This window comes from Pseudophryne corroboree, chromosome 4 (genome assembly GCF_028390025.1).
Source record: "Pseudophryne corroboree isolate aPseCor3 chromosome 4, aPseCor3.hap2, whole genome shotgun sequence".
Taxonomy (NCBI): domain Eukaryota; kingdom Metazoa; phylum Chordata; class Amphibia; order Anura; family Myobatrachidae; genus Pseudophryne; species Pseudophryne corroboree.
The window spans coordinates 271,861,694-271,870,811 of record NC_086447.1 but is presented as its reverse complement, the minus strand read 5'-3'; positions in this window follow the sequence as shown (position 1 = coordinate 271,870,811).

Below are 9,118 nucleotides of genomic sequence, written 5' to 3'. Positions count from 1 at the left end.
TTTAATGAGGCACAAAAAGACTTCCAAAATTGTGCAATGAATTGTGGACCCCGATCAGAAACAATATCAGTGGGTAACCCATGAAGTCTGAAAACATGGCGGAGAAACAAAACTGCCAATCCCTGGGCAGATGGCAGTCGGGGAAGAGCAATGAAATGGGCCATCTTGCTAAAACGGTCCACTACCACCCATATGACTCGGAATCCGGCTGACAGAGGGAGGTCTACCACAAAATCCATGGAAATATGAGACCATGGCCTGAGAGGAACATTTAAGGGTATAAGTTGCCCGATAGGCAAGGAACGGGGAACTTTATGCTGTGCACAGACCTGACAAGAAAAAACAAACTCCTTAATGTCTTTAGAAAGACCAGGCCACCATACTGAGCGGGAGACTAATTCCAAAGTCTTAGAGATCCCCGGATGCCCGGCAACTTTGCTATCGTGAAACTCAGTCAAAACAGTAGCTCTCAAAAACTCAGGGACATAAAGACGACCAGCAGGAGTATTCCCAGGAGCTTGATGTTGAAGCTGCTTTAACTGGGTAAATAAATCTTGTGTGAGGCCTGCCCAAATGGCTGAAGACGGAAGTATGGGAGTAACAGGACTGTTATTATGAACTGGAAGAAAACTGCGTGACAGGGCATCCGCCTTGGTATTCTTGGAACCTGGCCTGAAGGTGATAATAAACTTGAAACGAGTAAAAAATAAAGCCCAACGAGCCTGCCGGGCATTCAGCCGCTTAGCTGATTCGATGTACTGAAGATTTTTGTGGTCAGTCAATACTGAAATGGTATGTGTTGCTCCCTCAAGCCAATGCCTCCACTCCTCGAAAGCCCATTTAATAGCCAGTAACTCCCGGTTACCAACATCGTAGTTGGATTCAGCGGATGAGAATTTCCTGGACATAAAGGCACAAGGATGTAATTCTAGAGAGTCCGGATCCTTCTGGGATAGGATAGCCCCCACTCCAACCTCCGAGGCATCAACCTCAACAATGAAGGGCAATTCTGGGTTGGGATGTCTGAGGACTGGGGCTGAGACGAAAGCTTGTTTCAAGGCCTGAAAGGATAACTCAGCTTCACGTGACCAGTTGGTAGGATCCGCTCCCTTCTTAGTCAGTGCCACAATGGGAGCAACCAGGTCGGAAAAAGAATGAATAAATCTTCTATAATAATTCGCAAACCCTAAAAAGCGCTGAATTGCTTTTAAGTTGGTGGGTTGCGCCCAACTAAGGATGGCTTGGAGCTTCTTTGGTTCCATACAGAATCCCCGAGGGGAAATAATGTACCCTAAAAAGGATACCTCCGTGACATGAAACTCACACTTCTCCAGCTTGGCATATAGGTGATTTTCACGTAATTTTTGAAGAACCTGACGCACCTGGGTAACATGTTGTTCAATAGAGTCAGAATAGATCAGGATATCGTCTAAGTAAACGACCACGAATCTTCCAAGAAAATCACGGAGCACATCGTTAATGAGATCCTGGAAAACTGCCGGAGCGTTAGACAAGCCGAACGGCATCACCAGATACTCGTAGTGACCCGACTGAGTACTGAACGCCGTTTTCCACTCATCTCCCGACTTGATTCGAATGAGGTTATACGCTCCCCTCGGGTCAATCTTAGAAAAAATCACAGCCGAACGCAGCTGATCAAAGAGGACAGAAATCAGCGGCAGAGGGTAAGTATTTTTAACTGAGATCTTATTCAGGGCTCTAAAGTCGATGCAAGGTCTGAGTGATCCATCTTTCTTCTCCACAAAGAAGAAGCCTGCACTTAAAGGGGATTTAGATGGCCTAATAAATCCTTTCCCTAGGCTCTCCTTAACATACTCATTCATGGCCGCAGTTTCTGGTCCGGACAATGCATATAACCTTCCCTTTGGCAATGTGGCACCAGGAATGAGCTCAATAGCACAATCATAAGGCCGATGGGGAGGCAGAATGTCCGCATTGCCCTTGGAAAATACATCAACAAAGTCCTGGTATTCCACGGGAATGGGTTCGGGAATGGCAGCAGCTATTCTGACGGGAAACGTAATACATTCCTTATTACAGATGGTACCCCATTGTGAGATCTCCCCCGACTGCCAATCAATGATGGGATTATGAAAGGCCAGCCAAGGGTGACCCAGGACCACTGGAACTGCTGGGCAATGGGTAAGGAAAAACTCAATCTTTTCGGAATGAAGAGCTCCTACCGTAAGTAGTACAGGGGGTGTACAAAGGGAAATAACCCCATTGGACAAGGGACTCCCGTCTAAACCATGCATGGTGACACACCTACCCAAGTTTAACTGAGGAATACCTAAGGCCTTGGCCCACGTTAAGTCCATAAAGTTCCCTGCAGCTCCACTGTCAACAAAAGCCGACACCGAAGAACTGAGGCTGCCAAAGGAAACTTTAGCTGGGACTAACAGGGAGTTATTCGAGGAGATAAGCTGCAGACCAAAGTGAACCCCCTCACAATTCACTTGGTCGAGGCGTTTCCCGACTTGTTCGGACAATTACGGGCAAAATGTCCCTTACCCCCACAGTACAAACAAAGACCAGAGTTTTGCCTTCTGGCTCTTTCTCCTGGAGACAGCCTGGAGAGACCCATCTGCATGGGCTCCTCTATGTCCTCAGGAATGGAAAATACACACGGAGTAGATCTGACAGGTGCTCCTTTTTCAGCCCTCCGCTCTCTGAGACGACGATCAATCTTAATAGAAAGCTCCATGAGTTTATCGAGAGTCTCAGGAGCGGGATACTGAAGGAGACTGTCTTTTATAGACTCAGATAAGCCGATGCGAAACTGACTGCGCAGGGCTGGGTCATTCCAGCCACAGTCGTTCGACCAACGGTGAAACTCTGTACAATAAACCTCTGCAGGATTTCTACCTTGTCTGAGAGCGCGTAACTGACTCTCGGCGGATGCCTCTCTATCAGGGTCATCATACAAAAGCCCTAAAGACCCCAGAAAGGCGTCTACAGACAACAATGCCGGATCCTCTGCTTTTAAACCAAAAGCCCAGGTCTGGGGATCACCCTGGAGCAAAGAAATAATAATTCCGACCCGCTGAGATTCAGTACCTGAGGAGATAGGTCTTAAACGAAAATAAAGTTTACAGGACTCTTTAAAATTAAAAAACTGCTTCCTATCACCAGAAAAACGGTCAGGCAAGTGCATTTTCGGTTCAGGAACTACCCTCGGGGAAGTTCGTAAAAGATCTTCCTGCGACTTCACCCGAAGGGAAAGATCCTGAACCATTTGAGTAAGTTCTTGAATCTGGCTAACTAGAAGCTGGCCAGGATTTGGCCCTAAACCAGTGGGATTCATGAGGCCGACAAACCTTACAAAACTGAATAAGGGAAAAAATCAAACCCTGTTTAATTTTAAATTTTGGTGTGGCCGGTAATAATGTTATGATTCCAGCACTCTGGTCTGAGGTGGTCCTATTGCAAGGACCGGAGCACTGGAACGGAATGCTGGGGAAGGGAGCGGGAATAGAAAGTAGCCCCTGGCGCCCTAACTCCGTTGTCTCGCCCGTGTGGTCAGAAATCCCCTGCGAGACTATGGTTGCTTGAGCCCATGGCAGCCGCGTTTGAAGGGCGGATTATGTCTGCCCAACTCCGATGCCCCCTCAGGTCTTAATGGGAGACAAAGGGAAATCCGAGACAGGGTGATAACAAGGGGCCCTCTGACTAAACAACCAGGCCAGGGGCTACAAGCTAACTGACTAAACCTGAGGTATGTGCGGTAACCCGCCAGGGAAAAGGACAACCAAAATCCACTAGTCCGTACTCCTACCCAGCACCGCTGGATACCAGAGTGGATCTGTGGGAGCGGAATCCTCCGCAAAAGCTCCGGAACACAAATAATAAATGATAAATAATTAAGCGGCCCAAGCCGCAACACACGGCTACGCCGTGACTCACGAACACCACTGGATGTTCAAAGGTGCTCAGTCAGGACTCCAGGAACAGATGATGACTTCCGAGTACAGGACAACTGAGAACAGGAACGACCGGATACAGCAGGACTGGAAACACTTTCAGCAAACAGATTCAGCATTCAGGAAGCTATTACCGGCGTCTGTGAGAAGCCCAGGAAGTGTATTTAACAGGGAGTCCTCCAATCAGCTGTTTGGAGGCTGATTGGATTAAATGCCATACAGCTGCCAAGCTGCATGGCCAGGAAAACAGACATCTCATTATTTAAATTGAACCCAGCAACGGGGAACGCAGTCCGTAAGTGGCGTCCCCGTTGCTAGGGTCCGTGCGGCTCCGTGCGCCCGGCGTCTAGCGTTGCCAGGGAGCCGGCGGCTGTACGCGCACGGCGTCCCTTGTTGCTAGGCGCCGGGCCGCAGCGACGAGCGGACCCCGGCGCCTAACATATATATATATATATATATATATATATATATCAAACAGGATGTCCAGCTCTCCCCTCAATAGCCCGTACTGCACCGGGTGCCCGCATGCAAATTTCATAGAACATCTATAAATGCAGCACTCCTGACGTCTTCAAACAAAGTACACTCGTGGGCACATATTAAGCTGGCAACATTTCAGTGCCCTTTATTAGCATGGCACTTTCATCAGGTTACCTGACAAAAGGGCCACGCTAATAAAGGGCAATTAAATGTTGTCATCTTGATATGTGTCTACGAGTGTACTTTGTTTGGAGACGTCAGGAGTGCTGCATTATAGATGTTCTATATATATATATATATATATATATATATATATATATACACATATATATATATATTTACACACACATATATATATATATATATATATATATAACATGTATGTTCCTGCACTCACATCAGTACAATACACAACAGTAGGGTGCTCCCTAGTGGAAATCTCCCTAGGTAGGGTAGACCCACAATATTTAACCAAAAATCCAACAATGTGGAGGTGCACTCGTCTGGTTCAAACAGTCAACGGTTTCGATTTGTTCACAACAGCTTTATTTCAGTATATATTCAGCTCAATTGGTCGACGTTTCGATCCCCATTCGCGGATCTTTCTCAAGACAAGCTTCGATTTTTATACAATTTTTGAAAGCATCATAAATGGTTTACTACAAAAGACAAAAGAAAATAAATAGAGTAACTCTCTTAAAGGAACAAACACAAAACACTTATATATGAACTGCCACACTCCAACGATATTAGGATGCAAGAGTCTCTTTGACACCCAATGTGATTCAAATGTAATATCACACCTATGTCTATGTTTGCCAAGCGTGCACACCAGCCCCACGTCCTGAAAAGATTAACACCAGTGTATACTAAGGTATTCTCATAGATGTATAACAGCTGTGGTAAAGGAGACAACATCCACTTACTCTGAGAATCAATATCTCATGTTCAGACAATAAACGTGCTGTATGATTTAGTCAGGCTTATTTCTAACAGGTTTCTGCAAGAATGAATAGGGCGAAAAGATATATACATATACACATGCATACATATATGGATGCACATATATATACACATACATACACAACAGCATGTGCATAGCCACAAACACAATTGGATTCTATAAATCCCCTCATTCCAAGTACCACCAGTGAGACAACTCAAACTGCAATACTTACTGGTGTGTTACTTAGACACACAACCACGGGGCCACTCTGACAACATAGGAGATCACTGTATGAACAGTACACAAAGTTCATCCTTCAATAGCCAAAGTTGTATAGATCTACCAACAACTCTTACTGATGTAATTGCAGTACTCACCCACATTATGGGAGATGCTGACACCCTCCACAGCCACAACTTAGACTGGCAAACTGACCGGACCTATATACCCCTTACCCCGGAAATGCCGGGACGGCCCCTGATTCGTCCCCCTCCTCAATTTTCTTACATATATATATTCACCCCACACCTGCTTTTTACAGTATGGCTGGATTAATTCATACGGTGCCAATCAAGACCATCCGCGCTGCTGGATTCAGCTCGGTATGGTTAATTACTTAATAGCGCCGCTGGTGGAACGCATATGCGTTCCACAGCTCAAGGTCCGGAAGTACCTAGTTCATACGAATGATGGATAACGGTGGCCGTAATGGGACAAAACAAAAACTTGTTTTCCTTCTATGGATATAATCCACTCTACAAAAGTGGGGCTTTAAGCTACCAGTGAAACGCACGAGCTAATTCTTTACTCTGGCACACCACATTAAACTCAATGTTAGGGGGACAACTCACTGTCCATAGAGCCTAAGGGAAGAAAAAAATTCTATTATACATCATAATGACGATGTATACTCTAATCGTGCACACTCGTGCAATACTGGGGTTGGAACAAGAGTATTCGTATATATCAGTCCACTGGTCAGTTAGTGCTGGTGCAATCACTCTTAGCTTAACAATTACATGATATCCATATGGACAGGCGCTGTAGGTGGAGTGTGGCAGTCATAATTAAACAGACTTAGTTAAACTAAACACTTATTAAAAACATACATATGTATATAGAAACATATATATGGAAGATACATATATTTACAGAGGTTATAGCGACACAAGGTGAAATACCCAGGCTTCCATAGCATAATAGGAGAAAATAATTAAATATTGGACTCAAGTTACATAGACTTAAATAACAGAATTGACCATATCATAATATCATGGGTGTCACATGTGTTCTGCAATTATTAATGTCGGCTTAGGTAAATCCATACTGTGTCGCCCATAACCTCCTTACTGGTAAATCTAGTTCGCTAAATCACAAGACACTGTGTTCTGCCTAGTAGTAGGAATCATTAGATAAATAGCCTTTAAGTGAAAATTCATAAAAAGACATTCATAGCAGAGTGCTCATTGAGGCCTTTTGGTGAGACAGTATTTAGATGTGAAATCCAAAAACTTTCTCTTTTACGAAGGGCTAAAGTACGATCACCCCCATTGGGTAAGGGCGGAACCCAATCAATTAATCTGCATTTTAGATTGGCTACCTGGTGGCCTCTCTGTAGGTAATGTCTAGCTACCGGCTTATCTGAGGTGCCTGTTTGTATTGCTGTTCTGATAGACAGCCGATGATTTGCCATCCTATCCCGAAAACACCGAGTTGTAAGCCCTACATAATATAATCCACAAGGACATGTAAGTGTATAGACCACAAAATCTAGTCTACAATGTAGGTGGTACCTTATCTTGATCTTCTTCCCTGAATGCGGGTGGGGAAAGGTGGAGCCGGTCAATAAGGATCTACAGGTCGTGCACTTCCCACAAGAGAAGCAACCAGGTTTACTGCTCATAATCTGCAGAAAATTACGTTTAATTTCAGGTTCCATTGTAGGCCTCATAAGCATTTGTTTGAGGTTGGGTCCTCTTTTGTATGCCATCATAGGTGGATCCATGTGCGTAAAGGGTAACTTTTGATCAGTTTTTAATATTGGCCAATGTTTGCGCAATGTCTTCCGTGTGAAATGTGCATAATTATCGAACTTTGTGGTGAAAACCATTCTGTTCTCATTGCTGGCTGCCTTAGGCTCAGTCCTACTGTATATTTTTCTGGCTTTACGGAGACTATTACTGATCACTTTAGTTGAATACCCTCTTTGGCTGAACCGCTGTTTCATCTCTACCAGCTGTTCCTCCCTTATTATTCCATCATTGTTAATACGCATCACTCGTAAGAACTGCGAGATGGGCAAATTGGCTTTTAGCGAGGGGGGGTGAAAACTACTGGTCAACAGTGTAGTGTTTCTATCTGTAGGTTTCCTATAGACTGATGTTACAAATGCTTGATCTACAATGGATACCTGAACATCCAGGAAATGAATTGAATCATAGGAACTTTCATAAGTGAATTTTACAGGGCTCTGAAGTGTGTTAATGTCATTCACCATCTCAACAAAAGATTCCTGTGTGTCCTCCCATATAAGGAAGACATCATCAATGAATCTTTTGTAAAAGGATATTTTAGATCCATATACAGGTAAGATGTATGTCTCCTCGAATTTAGCCATATACAGGTTTGCATATGCCGGCGCCAGGTTAGAGCCCATGGCCGTACCTGATACCTGGAGGAAGTATGAATCCTTATACCTGAAATGGTTCTGACTCAACACATGATTGGTGAGTTCCAACACATATTCAGTAGGTACTTCTCCTTCTCGTTTTCCTCTGAGCATCTCCTTTATAGCTTCTAATCCATCGCTATGCGGTATGATGGTGTACAGTGACTGTACATCCATGGTGGCCAGAAGACACTTGTTTCTGGGGGCACCATGTAGTCCAAGTTGATTAAGGAAATCACTCGTATCCCGTATGTAACTACGGCATTCACATACGTATGGCTGAAGTATAGAATCAACCCACTTAGCGATGGGCTGTAACAATGAACCCTCAGCCGCTATTATAGGTCGCCCAGGGGGTTTAGTCATCGTTTTATGGATTTTTGGAGTAGTATAGATGATGGGGCATTTAGGTTCATCTACACTTAAAAATTCGAAAAGGTCCTGATCAATCCAATTACTCTCGATGCCTCTCTTCAAGCTCAAGTCAATGGTCTTTTTTATCATGGGGATGGGATTCTTGTTAACCCTGTGGTACACATTGGTGTCTGCCAACTGGCGACATATCTCTTGGTCATACTCTACCCAGTCCTGTACCACCACGGCTCCTCCCTTGTCCGCTGGTCTTATTACAATTGAAGTGTCATCTCTCAGGTTTTTAAGTGCTATTCTCTCACTGGGGGTCAGATTGTCAAAGAGACGTGTTGGTTTAAAATGTTGCACATCGTTTTCAACCAGTCTGAGGAAAGTCCTCATGCTAGGGTTGTGGGATATGGGATCAAATTTAGAACTTTTTTTAAAAGGTTTCCTATCTGCCACTTTGGGTTGACCAGAAAAATGTTCCTTCAGTCTGAGATTTCTCCCAAACCTGTATTGGTCAATGGTTCCTTGGAATACTTGATGTGGAAAAGTAGGAACAAACGACAATCCTCTAGCAAGAAGACTGACCTCAGACTGACTGAGGCTTCTATGGGATAAATTAAATACCAGATCTAAGTTTGTTTCTTGCGGCCCCTTCTTTTTACAACCGCCTCTCCGTGTGACTGATCTGTGTTTCGCGAGTTCCCTTGGGCTGGTGGAAGGCCT